This window comes from Pan troglodytes, chromosome 6 (genome assembly GCF_028858775.2).
Source record: "Pan troglodytes isolate AG18354 chromosome 6, NHGRI_mPanTro3-v2.0_pri, whole genome shotgun sequence".
Lineage (NCBI taxonomy): Eukaryota > Metazoa > Chordata > Mammalia > Primates > Hominidae > Pan > Pan troglodytes.
The window spans coordinates 30,162,501-30,179,173 of record NC_072404.2 but is presented as its reverse complement, the minus strand read 5'-3'; the positions used below and the strand labels follow the sequence as shown (position 1 = coordinate 30,179,173).

The 16,673-nt window shown below is 43.0% G+C and overlaps 1 long non-coding RNA gene across 3 annotated transcripts in view; it reads left to right on the top strand.

Moving 5' to 3' along the window:
- The first annotated feature begins 6,579 nt into the window (after positions 1-6,579).
- Positions 6,580-16,673, top strand: part of LOC107975734 (uncharacterized) — a 190,155-nt gene continuing 180,061 nt past the window's right edge. For 2 of the 3 annotated variants that reach the window (XR_010158810.1, XR_010158808.1), the window contains exon 1: positions 6,587-6,730. This is a non-coding gene — a long non-coding RNA (uncharacterized LOC107975734). Of the gene's footprint in view, positions 6,731-16,673 lie in introns of all 3 variants that reach the window. The other variant, XR_010158809.1, reaches the window with a different exon arrangement.

Sequence of the window (16,673 nt, the reverse complement as noted above, 5' to 3'; positions counted from 1 at the left end):
GCTGGTTCCCCAATCTGTGCAGTCCCAGTTACAGGCTGAGCACTCAACTTGTGCTTGTAAGGCTGGGCCTGCAAGAGGATGGTTCCGCTTCCTAAGAGTCTTAGATGTCTTCACCCCTTCTGATCCTTCCTTTGCAGCTGCACACTGGCTGGTGAGGGTTTGCGGGTGAGGAACCTGGTGCCTCCATTGCAGGATGTCACTGCTGCTGCTGCAGATCCTAGAGCCTCACTATGTCACCCAGGCTGGAGTGCAGTGGCATCATGACAGCTCACTGCAGCTTTAACCTCCCAGGCTCAACCAATCCTCCTGTCTCAGCCTCCTGAGTAGCTGGAAATACAGGCACGTGTCACCATGCCTGGCTAGTTTTTAAAAGAATTATTTTTGGTAGAGACAGTGTTATTAGTCTGTTTTCATGCTGCTGATAAAGACATACCTGAGATTGAGTAATTTATAAAGGAAAAGAGATTTAATGGACTCACAGTTTCAAGTGGCTAGGGAGGCCTCACAATCATAATGGAAGGCAAAAGACATGTCTTACATGGCGGCAGATAAGAGAGAAATGAGAAGGAAGTGAAAGTGGCAACCGCTTATAAAAGTGTCAGATCTCATGAGACTTATTCACTACCACAAGAACAGTATGGGGGATGGTGGAAACCACCCCCACGATGCAATTATCTCCCACTGGGTCCCTACTACAACATGTGAGAATTATGGAAGCTATGATTCAAGATGAGATTTGGGTGGGTACACAGAGCCAAACCATATCAGATGGTTTTCCCTATATTGCACAGGCTGGTGTCCAACTCCTGGGCTCAGGTGATTCTCCCACCTTGGCCTCCCAAAGTGTTGGATTTATAGGCATGAGCCACCTTTCAGTAACCTTGATTGCATTACCCAAGTGTCGGTAGTCTCTGTTAGTCCGTGCTTGCTTTAACCACTTGTCAGTACGTGACTGTGCTAGATCATATAAGTTTTCCTTAAATACTGACTTTTTTCATTACCTAGTCCTTTTTATCCCATTTAGTATTTTAAATCTTAAGTTACACATTGTGCGATTTTAACTCTGCTTTCTCTTTGCTTCTGCCTAGCATCTCTACACCTGAGACTTTATTTTCAACCATTGCTTATAAATTGCTAAATATTTGTTGCCTATAATTTTATCCACTTTGTAATCAAATCTCATCATTGTGTCTCCTAAATGAAATTTGAATCTGTTCACCTCTCTCCATCCGCACTTTTGCCACCCTAGCCTAATCTATCATCACCACTTACTTGGACTACTGCAATGCAGCAGCCTCTTAACCGGCCCACTCTTGTCATTTCGGCCCCCACCTCTGCCACAAAATATCTCCTCCACAATGCAGACAGAATGGCCACTTCAAAATGCAAACCTGATAACATCTTACCTCCCACCTCCTCTCCCCTAAGTCCTCACTGGTTTTAGAACAAATACGAAACTCCTCCTCTTGGCCCTGCCTGCCTCAGGCCCTGTCCGCCTCCCCAGCTCACTCTCACCCTCTGCTCCTGACACATTAAGCTCCCTTAGACCCTTGTCTGGCCCTGTCCCCTCCCACCCAGGGCATTTGCATGGCTCATTCGTTCTGCCTGGAAAGCTCTTCCCTCCCCTCTTCTACTAATTAAGGCTCCACCTCATCCAGTAAGTCCCTGCTCAGGCATTGTGCCTTCAGGGAAGTCTGTGCAGACCCCATAATCAGAGCCCCTCCTGGCCTGGGGCCCTCTCCCTGTAGCACATCACACAGCTGCCAAGTTCCAATTTTGGTATGAGTGTTAGAGGTCTGTCTTCCCCACTGGACTCTGCATCCTCCCAGGAGGACAGGGAGCATATGGACTTCTGCTCACCCTTTGTCCCCTGCTGGTAGCATATTGCCCAGTTGAGGGTAGGTATTCCAAAACTATGTGTTGAGCAGGTACATGAATGATTAGCAGTCGCAGTGAACTTTTAATAACACACATGGGATGGCTGAGAATCCTGGAACAATAACCACGTATCCATAGCTAGCCGGGGCTTCCCTCCCACACCAACTTACCTGCCTTTCCTAAACCAGGCAGCTGCAGGGATGCTCAACAGGTGGGTGTACTTGAGCCTCTGACTCTGGGGGTCCTGAGGAGGAGAACCAGCGCAGGGCTTCCTCTTTCATGAGTTAGTCAAGAGCCTGGAGAGTAGCACTGGAGAGCCCCAAGATCGGAATCAGGATCAAGAATAGGTGGTTTCTGGAAAGAGCTTGATACACAGAATTCCATGCGTCACAGGCTCTGTGTGGGTGTGCCTGGACTGGCTGGCCACCAATAGGTAGAGCAGGAGCTGAAAGGGTGGCAGAATGCTACCTGTTCTGGGCCTGGGAGTGAGGGGGGCCCTTCAGCCAGAGTGCCTTCCACATCATGCCTCATCAGGGGCCTTGGAGCCCTCTGTGGGCTGCACCATGACCCACAGAGACGAGAACACTTCTTTTACTGTACCACTTGCAGAAATGCCACCATTGGAGAATTTCAACAACTTCAGTGAGCCCCAGTGAGCTGATAGAGAAAAAGAATTCATCTGAGAGACCCAGTAGCCAAAAAGAACATATTGATAAGCACAAAGAGAGCCCATGCCCAGCAAATAGAGCTGAAGAAGGCAGACAGGACAATGTGAAGAAAAGTAACAATGAAAGTGTCAAGGAAGATTAAAGTACAGCACTTTGTGGAGCTAATAGATAATGTTTTCCCCAATAAACAGTGGAGCAGATGCCTTAAATGAGAGAGCAATCAATCTTGGGATAGAAACTAATGTCTAAGGTCACATAGAAGAAATATTTCACGTTACAGAGCAAAAATATAAAGAGGTGGGAATGCTTTGGGAAAAAGAAAGTTAGAGAACTGACCCAGAAAATCTAGTGTCTTGGTAACAAAAGGAGATAAATAGATAGGAAAATGTAACAAATAAATACAGTTGAATTCTGCTACTATAGCTTAAGTGGGCTCCAAAAAGTCAATTGTAAAAACTATGAGGTGTGCATTACTGTGAGGTCAAGCAGTGTCCTGGGTAGACCTGTGTGGATTGCCAGCCTGGAATTTCTGGATGTCCAGCTGTGCGATCCAAAGTCTTGCTGGGCCAGCTGTGGGTTGTACTACCTGCTGACAGCTCTCTGCTCCAGCTTAAATATCAATAGGGACATATCTGGATGCTATGGTTGGCTGGGACCTCTAGATCAACAGAAGCAATCTGAGAAATCACCCAGTTGGTTGGTGCTCATTTCATCAATCTGATGGGAGATTGGACCAGAGGAAAAATGATCCCACTTCCCAAGGCAAGGTTGCCTGCAGTTTCACCACCTGGCTGCCATGGCATCATCTGTTCCATGCCTCTCCTCCTTTCCACCACATACAGCATAAGCATTTTAGATCACTCCTGTTTGTGATGGGAGCTGGAGAGATGACAGCGGCAATATGGATCTGCATTTTCATGGGTTTGTACCATAATAAAAGAAGCATCCCTTGGCTGAAGAAAAATCTGCAGATTGAAAGCACTTACCAAGTTCCAAGCAAGGTCAGAGAAAAATGCCACTGATGTAGGTATAGTTTTATAAAGTTCCTAGACTATATGATTAGGACAAAAGCTAACAAGCTCCTAAGCAAAAGTAATAAATAAATAACAAAAGAAAGGAAAAATAATCAGATGGGCATTTGCAACACAAGAAGCTAGAAGATGATTAAATAATATCAACATTATGTAAAGTCAAAAGGACTAGGCAGGGCAAGACGGCTCACGCTTGTAATCCCAGCACTTTGGGAGGCCGAGGCGGGTGAATCACCTGAGGTCAGGAGTTTGAGACCAGCCTGATCATCATGGTGAAACCCCCATCTCTACTAAAAATACAAAAATTAGCCGGGTATGGTGGTGAGCGCCTGTAATCCCAGCTACTCAGGAGGCTGAGGCAGGAGAATTGCTTGAACCCGGGAGGTGGAGGTTGCAGTGAGCTGAGATCGCGCCATTGCACTTCAGCCTGCGTGACAAAGCAAGACTCCGTCTCAAAAAAAAAAAAAGACTAAAACTCAGAAATTGTTCTTTCAGAGTTAAAGAAAGCTATTCTAAAGGGAGTAGAATTTAGATGTATCATCCACATACTCGCCTAATAAAAATAAGAAAGGTTTTTAGCCTAAAACAAATGAGTAAGAAGAAACCTTAGGATAGAGTATGATGAAAAGGAGGGAAACAGTGGTTAGCCACAGAAACTGTCAATTAGATTAAATGTGGATTAAAAAAAGAAGTCTGACTTCTGTTTCACATAATATGGTAGCTTAGATCTCTTGAAATCTTATTATAAAACACCTGGAAATAGTGGATAAAATCTTTAAAACACCCTTTTAAATATGGCCTAAGTTGCAACAAAGTACGGGAGCTCCTTCAATGGCTGGAATGAAATGAGTTCATAAAGCCAGAACTAAGTGGACCCTGGAACCATCAGCTACTCTGCGGGCTTCTGTCAAACCCTAAAGGCCTAGAGCTTCTTGTCTCCCCACGTGCAGGGGAGACAGGAGACCAAGCCCCTAGGCCTGAGCAAGACGCAGGATGTGAGCAGAGATCCCTCATAAAATCCTGACCACAGAAGCCCAGTGAAAGGGTAAACTGGAAAAATTCCACAGCTCAAAGGCAGAGAGGAGAGAAAAAAATCTGTCTCAGCATTGGCGCTGGGTAGAGGAGGAATACAAAGCTCCTTTGAGAACCAGGGACTCGAGGCTGACCAGCAAGTAGTCTCCTGCTTCAAATGTACACTCTTGGCACAGTTGAAAAAACTGCACAGTAAAAACTTCAAGCAGACTCATAGCACCAGGCGTTTGACAAAAGCAAACAGAAACACTTTCAGGAGAAATGCACCCTCAACAAGTCCTCAGAGAATTCCCCCAAATTAAATTCCAATGAAGATAAATTTACAGTAGAAATACAAGCAAACAAGGCTCTGTGAGCTAAGTCAGCAGAAGCAACCATAATGGAATCAAACCTAGACAATAAATATATTGGAATTGCTGGAAATTTACCTGGATAACTCTCACAGATACAGCATAAAATAAAAAGAACAAGTTATGGAACATACGCAGTTGATAGTCTATTTAAAGTTAAAGTAAAAAATGAGGAAAACTAAACTATACAACAAACATGTTTAATACGTTTGAAAACATAGGGAATATAAAAAAATTAAAAATAAAACCCACATAAATAGAAGCTATTGAACAATTAAGAAAACACCAGGTCTAACTAGGTTTATAGATTAAAACTAGATTACAAAAATGTACATGAACAGATCATATAAGATTGAAAAATCTTATACACATGCTTTATGATAAAAGAAAAAGAGGGACTCTCCCCCACCAGCTCATTCTAACAGACTAGCACAACTTTGCTAATGAAAACTAGACAAGGACAAAGTGAGAAAGGGAAATTATAGGCCAATCTCTCTCCTGAACATAGATGCAACAATCTTTAGAAAAATATTAGCAAAGCAAACTCAGCCATGGATGAAAAAATAATCCATCATGATCAAGTGAAGTTTATTCTGAAAATGCAAGGGTAATTTTACATTATAAAGACTATTACTGCTCTTCATCATATTAACGAAATTTAAAAAAAGTGATTATTCCAATAGATAGTTGGTAACTGTTAAGTACAGAGTGTCACTCATAGCATCTGCTGTATGTATTTGTTAAGTAAAATTAATAGACACAGAACAAATATTCAATAAAAACAGTTCATAATTTTTTAAACAAAACTTTATTAACTAGGACTATTACATAGAGTATCTATCAGAAATTTGTTTTCCATTTGACATTATTTAGTAAAACTGAAGACATATTCATCCTAACATCCAGAAATTCTACTCTCACATATATAATTCAGTATATACGCCAGGAGTATGTACAAGAATGCTCAAAGCAGCATTCTTGAAAACAAAAAGCTGGAAACAACTCAGGCGCTTAACAAATGAATTAATAAAGAAATTTTGGTTCAGTCATATAAAAAATATTACATAGCATTAAAAAAAAGTATGCCATGTGTATCTGGACAGCTGTCATAGACATAACATAAATAGATAGAAAAGTGTTATGGACTGAATCGTGTTTCCCAGAACTTTATAGGAAGTTTTAACCTCCAATACCTCAGAATGTGACTATATTTGGAGACAGGGCCTTTAAAGAGGTGATTAAGGTGAAATGAGTTCATCTGTGTTAGCCCTGAGCCCATATGATTACTGTCCTTTTTTTTTTTTTTTTTTTTTTTGAGACAGAGTATCGCTCTGTCACTCTTTCACCCGGGCTGGAGTGCAGTGGTGCAATCTTGGCTCACTGCAACCTCCACCTACCGGGCTCAAGCAATTCTCTTGCCTCAGCCTCCCAAGTAGCTAGGATTATAGGCGCCTGCCACCGTGCCTGGCTAATTTTTGTATTTTTAGTAGAGATGGGGTTTCACCATATTGACCAGGCTGGTCTCTAACTCCTGACCTCAGGTGATCCACCCACCTCAGCCTCCCAAAGTGCTGGAGCCACCGTGGCATGAGCCACCGTGCCCAGACGATTGATGACCTCATAAAAGGAGAGAGGACACAGACAACACACAGACCAAGGTGCAACCATGTGAGTGCACAGCGGAAAAACAGCCACCTGCAGGCCAAGGAGTGAGGCCTGAGAAGAAACAAACCTGCTGACACCTGAATCTTGAACTTCTAGCTTTCAGACTGTGAGAAAATAAATTTTGGTTGTCCTTTCTATGATAAAAGTCTTAAGAAGAGTAAGGGAATGAGAGAAGAATTCTGCCATCTCTTGAGCTCCATACATTGAAATATTCCTTTCATGAGTGTCTGGATGTTAGTTTCCATCCCAAAACTGACTGCTTTCACATTTAATGCATCTACTCTACTCTGTTGGGAAATCCTTATCTATTAGCTCCACAAAGAGCTGCACTTTAATCTTCCTTGACACTCTCATTGTTACTTTTTTTCGCATTGTTCTCGCCCTCCTTCTTCAGCTCTATTTGCTGGGCATGGGCTGTCTTTGTGACAGTCAATATGCCCTTTTTGGCTACTGATTCTCTCAGATGGATTCTTTTTCTGTATCACCTCACTGGGGCTCCTCAAAAATTGTTGAAATTCTTTAACAGTGGCATTTCTGCAAGTGGTACTGTAAAAGAAAAAGACACATAGTTTTGCAGTGCCTACCTTCTGCTGGGCAATATGCTACCAGCAGGGGACAAAAGGTGAGCAGAAGCCCATATGCTCTCTGTCCTCCTGGGAAGATACAGAGTTCAATGGGGAAGACAGATCTCTAACACCCACACCAATAGTTGGAACTTGGCAGCTGTGCGATGTGCTACAGGGAGAGGGCCCCAAGCCAGGAGGGGCTCTGATTCGGGGGTCTGCACAGACTTCTCTGAAGGCACAATGCCTGAGCAGGGATCTACTGGATGAGGTGGAGCCTTAATTAGTAGAAGAGGGGAGGGAAGAGCTTTCTAGGCAGAACGAATAAGCCGAATGGGCTGTGCAAATGCCCTGGGTGGGAGGGGACAGGGCCAGACAAGAGTCTAAGGGAGGTTAATGTGTCAGGAGCAGAGGGTGAGAGTGAGCTGGAGAGGTGGACAGGGCCTGAGGCAGGCAGGGCCATGAGGAGGAGTTTCATATTTGTCCCAAAACCAGCGAGGAGTCACTGAAAAATGTGAGGACTTGGGGGAGAAGAGGTAGGAGGTAAGGTGATGAGGTTTGCATTTCGAAGAGGCCATTCTGCCTGCATTGTGGAGGAGATATTTTGTGGCAGAGATGGGGGCAAAGGGACAGAGTGGGCCGGTTAAGAGTCTACTGCATTGCAGTAGTCCAAGTAAGTGGTGATGATAGATTAGGCTAGGGTGGCAAAGGTGCCCAAGGAAAAAGATGAACTGATTAAAATTTATTTAAAAGCACTATTGGCAGGATTTCATTATGCATTGGATAATAATCACATTTAACAGTTGCTGAATGCCTTTTTAAAAATAATGTGCTAGGTACCATTCTAAATACCTTACGTATATTATCTCATTTACTGTTTATAGTAGCCTTATGAGATAGGTGCTTTTATAAGACCAATTTCACAGGTGTGAAAACCAAGGCAAGAGACTTTAAGACATTTACCCAGGCTGGGAAGTGGCTACCCCATTTGCCATCAAATTAAATATAAGGACATGGGCCTGAGGGATGAGGGAGAGGCAGGTGTTAAGGGGGACTCTTGGTTCTGGTTTATGCCAACTGCATGGACTCTAGGGCCTTGTGCTGGGCTAAGAAGCCTTAGAAGAGGGCCAGGTTTGGGGAAGGAATTCGATTTTAGCTTAGTTTTTACCATGATGAATTTAAGATACTTTGAGATATTCAAGAGATGTCAAGGAGGCAGCTGAATATATAGGTCTGGAGCTCAAAGAAGAGATGCAAGCTAGGCATCCAAATATGTTAGTCATCAGCATAGTCATTAGCATAATTGATGTTGTGGGCACTAATGAGATCATGGAGAATATAGAGTAAGAGGAGGAGAGTCTAGGATAGAGCTTGGAGGATCTTTAATATTTAACAGCTAGACAACAAGGACAAACCTAAAAAACAGAAGGCCCACACGGTTGGAGGAAAGCCAGAAGACTGATATGTCTGGAAGCCAAGGGACAAAAAATTCAAAAAGGAGGAAATGGCTAATAGTGTTAAACGCTGCTAAGAGGTGAACTGAGATGAGGATGAATACATGGAGATGTCTGGATGTGTGGGAAATGGAGGGAGAATGGCAGAGAGCTAACAAAGAGACCAGCTAAGAGACTGTGGGTGTGGTCCAGGCATGGAGTGATGGTGGCTTGGTTAAGGGGTTATTGTTGTCATGGAGAGGAAAGCATGTGTGTGTGTATATATGTAAAATATTTTTTTACTATATATGTATATATATATGGTAGGCCAAACTTGCTGATGGATTGGAATCAAGGATAGTGCTATGGTGCCATAGTTTGAATGTTTGTTCTTCTGAAGCTCATGTTTAAATTTGATCCAAATTCTGGAGTTGGAGTGTTTGGATCATGGGGGTGAATCCCTTATGAATGACTTGGTGCCTTTCTCATGCTAATGAGTCCTCACTCCATTAGTTCCTATGAGAGCTGGTTTAGAAAGAGCCTGGCACCTCCCCAACTCTTGCTTCAGCACTCACCATGTGATCTCCACACATACCAGTTCCCATTTTCCTGCCATGACTGGAACCAGCCTGAGAGCATCCCCAGATGCAGAGCCCAATCTTGAACTTTTCCAGACATCAGAATCGTGAGCCAAATGAATCTTTTTTTCTTTATAAATTACCCAGCCTCAGATATCCCTTTGTAGCAACACTAAAGGGAATAAGATAGTTTCTAGCTGTGAAGCTGGTGCCTCTGGGTAAACAGTGTTGCCATTTACTATGATAGAAAAAGAGATGAGGAGGAATAGATTTAAGGGTAGAAATCAAGTCTGTTTAGGCCAGGCTGTGTTTGAGGTGTCTGTGGAATATTCAATAGATAGATAAGTAATTTTGGACACAGAGAAGAGATCATGGGAAGAGTTACAGATTGTGGAAGCTTCACCCCTGAGACAGCATTTAAAATATTGGGCTGGAATTCATCAATCCCAGAGAGAAGGAACATGGCTGTCTGCTGAAAATCAGAGGCAAAGTAGTAGAGTAGGGGCTCGAGGAGAGTACTAATATTTTGTCAAGTGGGTAGAAGAATAAATTGATGAAGGACACATAGGAAGACTTCATGTCTTCAAACAACCTAAAGACTACACTTTAGTAGCACCTGTATGCAGAGCTGTGTGATTTTCTCCGACCAGGCTCAGCAGTCTGACTTTGGGAGATGAACTGGGGACTTTAGCTTTTTTGAGCTCCAAGATTTTGCCTGGATTTTGGATTTGTTTTCTTGATTTCCCATATTCCAAAGTGATGACTTGATCCTGCAGTGAATATAGTTGACCTGGAAGAACGACGTGAATATCTGCGAGATCTGTAACACTCCTGGATGCTCGTATCTTCCTAACTCAGAGATACTGGCACAGGCATGAGTCAACCTGAGCTTCTGGTGCCCATTGGACACCTACCACCTGAGTCAGCTTCCCCAACCCTACCACCCAATCCAGGTGTTCTCCCTCATAGTCATTTTCCCATGTTGCCAGAGTCCTAATTCATGAATTTGTGATTCACCTGCCTAAGTTGTGCCTTTCATTACCTCTCATCCAGACAGTGGCAAGAGTACCATAATTGGTTTTCCCGCATCTAGTGCCTTCCCTCTCCAATTTGTCTTTTGGTTGCTGGATTAATCTTTTTGAAACATAGCTCTAATCCAGTTTCTCCCCAGCCCAAACACCTCTGATAGCTCTCTATTTATAGAACAGTAGTTTTTAGACTCTGAACAGCAGTGCCCTAGGGGTTCATAGAAAGGAGAGTGGGTGTGCGGTCCAGGAGGCCTGTATCCCCCTTGCCCTACCTAGCTGACTCTGAATTTGTACCTGTTTTACACATCAGTCTCTGGTGTATAATTACAGACTTTACAGAATTATAATTAATTAATTTTCAGAGAATAGAGAGCAAGGCCCTTCAAAATCTAAGTTCATTACCTTTTAGACCATCTTTTCTGTACTCCTCTGTTCTAGCTAGAAGAAGCTGTTCTTAATACCTCTATACATTTGCTCATGTTAATGTCCTTCACTGAAACTTCCCTCCCATCCCCAAATGTTCAAATCCAATCCATCTTTTAAGGATCAAATGGTCCCTTCTCCATGAACTGTTCCTTGATTTCTTTCTGTTGGAATTCTCTCTCCTTCTTCTAGATTCTGAGAACATTTTATCTGGCTCACTCTTATGACTCTATCTTATGTTAGTATTTATTTGTTACATGTATGAATGCAACCCCCACAATTGGGGTACAAATAGATTCACATCTCCTTCAACAACTAATGTTTATTAAGCACCTATTACGGGCCAAACACAATTTTGAGTGCTAGTGAAACAGTAAGAAATAAAGCCTCTGCCCTTGTGAAACTTATATTCAAATAGGAGTAAGAGGTGATAAGCTGGTAAATATGTAATATGAGATAGTGATTCGTTCTGTGGGTAAAAGCAAAAGAGGATGGAAAGAGAGAGAATGCTGGCAGGAGGGAGTGCTATGAGGTTGCAAGGGAAGACCATCAATAAGGTAATGTCTGAGCAGAGTCCCAACAGGTGAAGCACTCAGGAAGAGCATTTCAGGCACAGGGATCAGCAAGTGCAAAGGCCCTGAGGTGAGAGCATGTTTGAGAAACAGGAAAGAGGCCGCCTTGCCTGGTGCTGAGTGAGCACGGTTAAGCAGATCAGAAATGAGATCAGAGAGAGGGCAGTATACAAGAGATCCGGTAGACCAGTGAAAGGATTTTGGCTTCTACTCTTTTATTTATCCAATTAATTGAGCACTCATGTGTTTATATTAGCAGAAAGTCAATTATCTCACCTTTGAGCCCTCTTTTCCACCCCAAATTGTTAACACTTGAAGTTTTATTTAAAAGAGGTTAGTTTTGCTTCTGTGTGCCAGGAGAAAGAGGTCACTCTGGTCAGTCTATTACCATTGTGGCTTTAGTTGTTCCCACGTGGGATTATTATGGAACCCTTGTCATGCACAGCCAGGTGGATGCTTTTCTGTGGTTATGGCCACGCCTCAGCTGGTCCAAATCCCTGCCCAGGCCGTAGTGGGACCCTAAACTGGAGCTAAAGGATCACAGGTTTTATATGTCATCAGCTCAGCCCTTGTTAGTAAGCCCTTGTTAGTAAAGCTTGGCTACCTTACCAACGGGCTGGACTTGGAGTGGCCTCTCACCGTAGCCGCACACTGCAATAGCTGCTACACTGCCCACAGTGGCCCTAGACCCCAGCAGAAGCTCAGCAGAACTTCTATCCAGTGCTGTAGCACAATACACCTTTATGAGCCAAATTCAACCATGTGTGTTCATCATGGAGGCGCACCCTGTGAATGTTAAACTATATCTTCGGGTGACTTCACCTCTAGACGCAGAAGAGGAGGCTGGCATGCTATTTAGATTCCATCTCACCAGGCATCTCAGGCTTATTCCTTCCATGTGATGCAGGAATTGTCTGCTTGACAATTGTGTAATTGACAGTAGGAATCTGTCTGATTTTACCTAAGAAACCTCCCCAGCACCCAGTTCAGTAAATGGCACTCAGAAGGCATTTGTGGAATGAAATCCGCTATCTTTTAAATGACCAATTCAATCTTCTTCATTCGTTATGAAGTGTTTAAAAATGGGCTACCAGTGAGGAAATGATTTTCCTATTCCACTCCCACCAGCTGGTATTTGTGCACTGACTGGAGTACAACTGTGCTTTCACATTTTATTCAAACGGACTCTGCTACACCAGATGCTCTTGCATTTCTGCTGGCTGGTCAAGAGATGGCCTTGCAAATGGGCCAGGAGGCGAGGGAGGAAGAAGACCAAGGGGAGGCGGTGGTGAACTTGTATTTTGCTGGGGGAAGAGCTATGAGTGAGAAGGGAGGGGAGGCAGCGCATAGCAGGGTAGTGGAGCCATCTTCCCAAAAATGTCTCCTTCCAAGAACCTGCCCCCCAGAGACAAAGAGGCAGAGTGAGATCAGGGCTGGGAAAATCATGGTCACCTTTTGAGTATTTAGTTGTGCCATTTCATTTCTCTTTCTCTCTCTCTCTCTCTTTTTTTTTTTTTTTTTTTACTCATACAAAATGTTATATGTTTATGGGGTACATGTGAATATTTGTTACATGCATAGAATGTGTGATGATCAAGTCAGAGCATTTGGGGTGTCCATCACCTTGAGTGTTTATCATTTTTATGTGTTGGGAGCATTTCAAGCCCTCTCTTCTCGCTACTTGGAAACATATATTACATTGTTGCAGACTGTAGTTATCCTATCTGCTATCAAATATTGGGGTTATTTCTTCTATCTAACTGTACATTCGTACCCACTAACCAACCTCTCTTTATTCTTCCCCCCACCGACTCACACACGCTTCCCAGCCTCTAGTATTTATCATTGTATTCTCTATCTCCATGCGATCATTTTTTAAAACTTGCACATAGTGAGAATTTGCAGTATTTGTCTTTCTGTGCCTGGCTTTTTTCTCTTAACATAACAACCACCAGTTCCATCCATGTTGCTGCAAATGACAGTATTTCATTCTCTTTTATGGTCAAATAGTATTCCGTTGTGCATATATACCACTTTTTCTTTATCCATTTGTCCGTAGATGGACTTCTTGCATTCAATTGGCTGGAAGGTTTCCTAAATGGCTCCATTTCCACCTCCCTCCAGAGAGTCAGGGAAAAGTGGCCGTCAGAACTCAAAAGGAGATAGATCTCAGAGGAGAAAGCATTCTCTTCCACAGTCCGCTTGGGGCTGCGATTATTTCTTTTGAGAGCCCTGAAAACTTAGCTTTATCTACTGTGTGACTTTCTCTTTAAGCTGTACCTGGCGCTCCATTAATTAGCAAGTCTCTTAGTTAAACACGACTCAGTCTTCATGCTCGGGCTTGTGATCCACAGTGAAGTCAAATGCTGAATCCAGTGCCTTCTCGCTATTTCCATGGCAACCAGCCACAGTCACTCTGGTGGAAGTTTGTGCCTTCATTCTAGACTCCTGGGATAGAGAGGCAGGGTGAGGAGAGAGACAAGCTCTATTCAAATACAACTATCCTGAACAATAGCTCCACAAATGACTCTGTGAAGTGGATTGATTTGCAGAACACTTACTTACTTAGATCCAGCACAAGTGCCTGCCTTCCTCACTCGATGTCCGCTCATATTTCCATACATCATTTAAAGGGATATTTTTTATTTATGTCTTTAGATTAAGTCTCATTTTAGAAGTCTGTTTCTGGTAAAGAAGTCAGAGTTACGCTAATCTTCTTGACATTCAGCTTAATTTAAAATTAATCTCTTTTCTTAATTGTTCATATCTTTTCACTATCAACCCCTTCCTCCCCCTAGTAAAGCACATTGACTACACCAATTATTTGGCTCCTAGGACAGTAGTCAAGCAGAGACCACACCAGGGACTGTGCATGTGATTCTAGTCTAACTTGCCAAGTTAGAGCCGGTCCAGAATCTGAGGATGGTTCTTGTCATCCCAGACACTGTGGGAAAATTGCCCTTTGGACATTTTCTGAGGTGCTGCTGTTGAAGCTGAAGACCCCAGGACACTCTGAATGAACTTTGTAACATGTATGGGTGACTAAGTACACGACTCCTGCTGTACCCATCTTTCTTGCTCTCAGCAATCAAGTTTTGACTCATGGCAATTGAGATGGAGCTTTCTGGGAAGTGGACACCTGATAGGAAAAACAAACCGACACTTGCCTTGTCATTCCATCATCAAGTTCAGATTGCCGCCTCCCTCCACTGAGTCATTGTGTGAGAAGGAGGAGTCTTTGAATTGGCATTTAGGGGATAGTTTCAGGATCATATTTCTCAGCCATTAGCTCCAATCTGTCACGGGGAGTGCAAAGCTCAGTTCCCAGTTGGCAGTGCTGAGACACCCCATACTCTCTCCTGTTTGTCATCCTTGTCTTTCTTCAACTTACTCCTTCCTCTCCACACTGTTTCTTTTTTCTTTTTCTTCTTTTCTTTGAGACAGAGTCTCACTCTGTTGCCCAAGCTGGAGTGCAGTGGTGCAATCTCAGCTCACTGCACCCTCTGCCTCCCAGGTTCAAGCAATTCTCACGCCTTAGCCCTGCCAAGTAGCTGGGATTACAGGCACCCACCACCACACCTGGCTAATTTTTATATTTTTAGTACAGATAGGGTTTCGCCATGTTGGCCAGGCTGGTCCTGAACTCTTGACCTCAAGTGATCTGCCTGCCTTGGTCTCCACACTGTTTCTGAATGACTATACATGAGTGATGAGGACACAGCTGTAGAGGTAGGACAATTGCTATGTCATTGATGAATGTAACCTCCATCCAGACAGGAGATATCATATATGGTCTTTGGCCACCACGACACACTGGGACCCATTATCGGACTTTAATGATCAGAATTTCAGAATGTAGAAGAAGTGGCCTCTCCTTAGTGTTAGTTCTTGCTGGTTCCTGAAGTGAGGAAATATATTGCCTTGGTACAAGTTTGTCCAGAGCTGACTTATCCATTTGGTGCAATACACAGAGTGCCCAAGGCTCACGATGTTATTAGGGGTCCATGAAGAGGTTTTAATTTCTTTTAAAGTCAGAAGAAAAAAAATACAGTCCAGCTTGAATTATACTCATCTTTAAGCCTGTGTAGTTAGTCATGAAATACCATTTAAAATATTTTTTATGGAAGAAAGGGCCCATGATGGCAAAAGTGGCTACAGTCCCCAAAAGTCATAGTGCAGCCCCTGTGTCTGTCATTTCTAGTTGTAAATCCATTTGAACAACAAATGACACACATGATGATGACAGTTTAAGATGTTAGGCCGAGGCAGGTGGATCATCTGAGGTCAGGAGTTCAAGACCAGCCTGACCAACATGGTGAAACCCTGTCTCTACTAAATAATAATAAAAAAAATTAGCTGGGCGTGGTGGCATATGCCTGTAATCCCAGCTACTTGGGAGGCTGAGGCAGGAAAATAGCTTAAACCCAGGACGCAGAGGTTGCAGTGAGCTGAGATCCTGCCATTGCACTCCAGCCTGGGCAACAAGAGCGAAACTCCATCTCAAAAAAAAAAAAAAAAGGATGTTAATGACACAGCATGCAACAGGAGTTTTTAGAACTAGCAGTCAGGATTGGGTGTCAAGCTACTTGTCCTTTTAAATGGTGTAGTGTGTGTGTGTGTGTGTGTGTGTGTGTGTGTGTGTGTATGTGTGTATGTGTGTTTGATTCACTGAAGGTCTTCTACAAATCTGCCTTCCCACATCCCTGTCCTTGGTCAAGTAGCTTTCTTCTAAAATCTTTCTGAAAATTTAAGAATTGTCCATTATTTCTTGAGGCACTCAGGAAACTAACTTGGTCATTTCTCATTATGAAACAGTTCATGTACCCAGTTCCTTGGAAAGGCTGGAAGGATGCTTTTGAAAGTTGGCTATTTTAGCCAGGAGCGTTAATCATGCTGATTCTGCTGTCAACTGAGGTTATACCATCTGATCTTCCATTTCCCTTGTCACAATCATTTATGCTCTACCTCTTGACATGACACATAAGTCCTTTTTTATTCTATTACATATTAAATACACCAAATACATGAACAACTCTTTGTTATCTAGTAAAATAGAATATAATGTGGGTCCATCTCGGCATCTTAAAAGCATCTAGCTACCGAAGTGCCTAAAGGACCTGCCAGATACTTTTACCTGTAGGGCAATGAGGAAGCACAAATTCCACAATGGCTACATAATAAGGTTACAAGAACATAAAAACGTTAAATTATGGGTTTTTGTTATTGCTGTTGTTATTTTGTTTTTTTGCAAGGGGAAGATTCTTGAAGATTGAGTCTACCCTGTATATGGAAGAAAGGAAACCAGTCTTCATTGACTACTTCTCTGTGCCAGCTTCTATGCTGGGTTCTTCAACAGATTATCTTTGAGCCTCATAATCTACCTGTTGTCTTTATGTTACAGGTAGGGGAACCAGGAGACAGTTAACTACCTTGCTGTAAGTCACATAGCTAA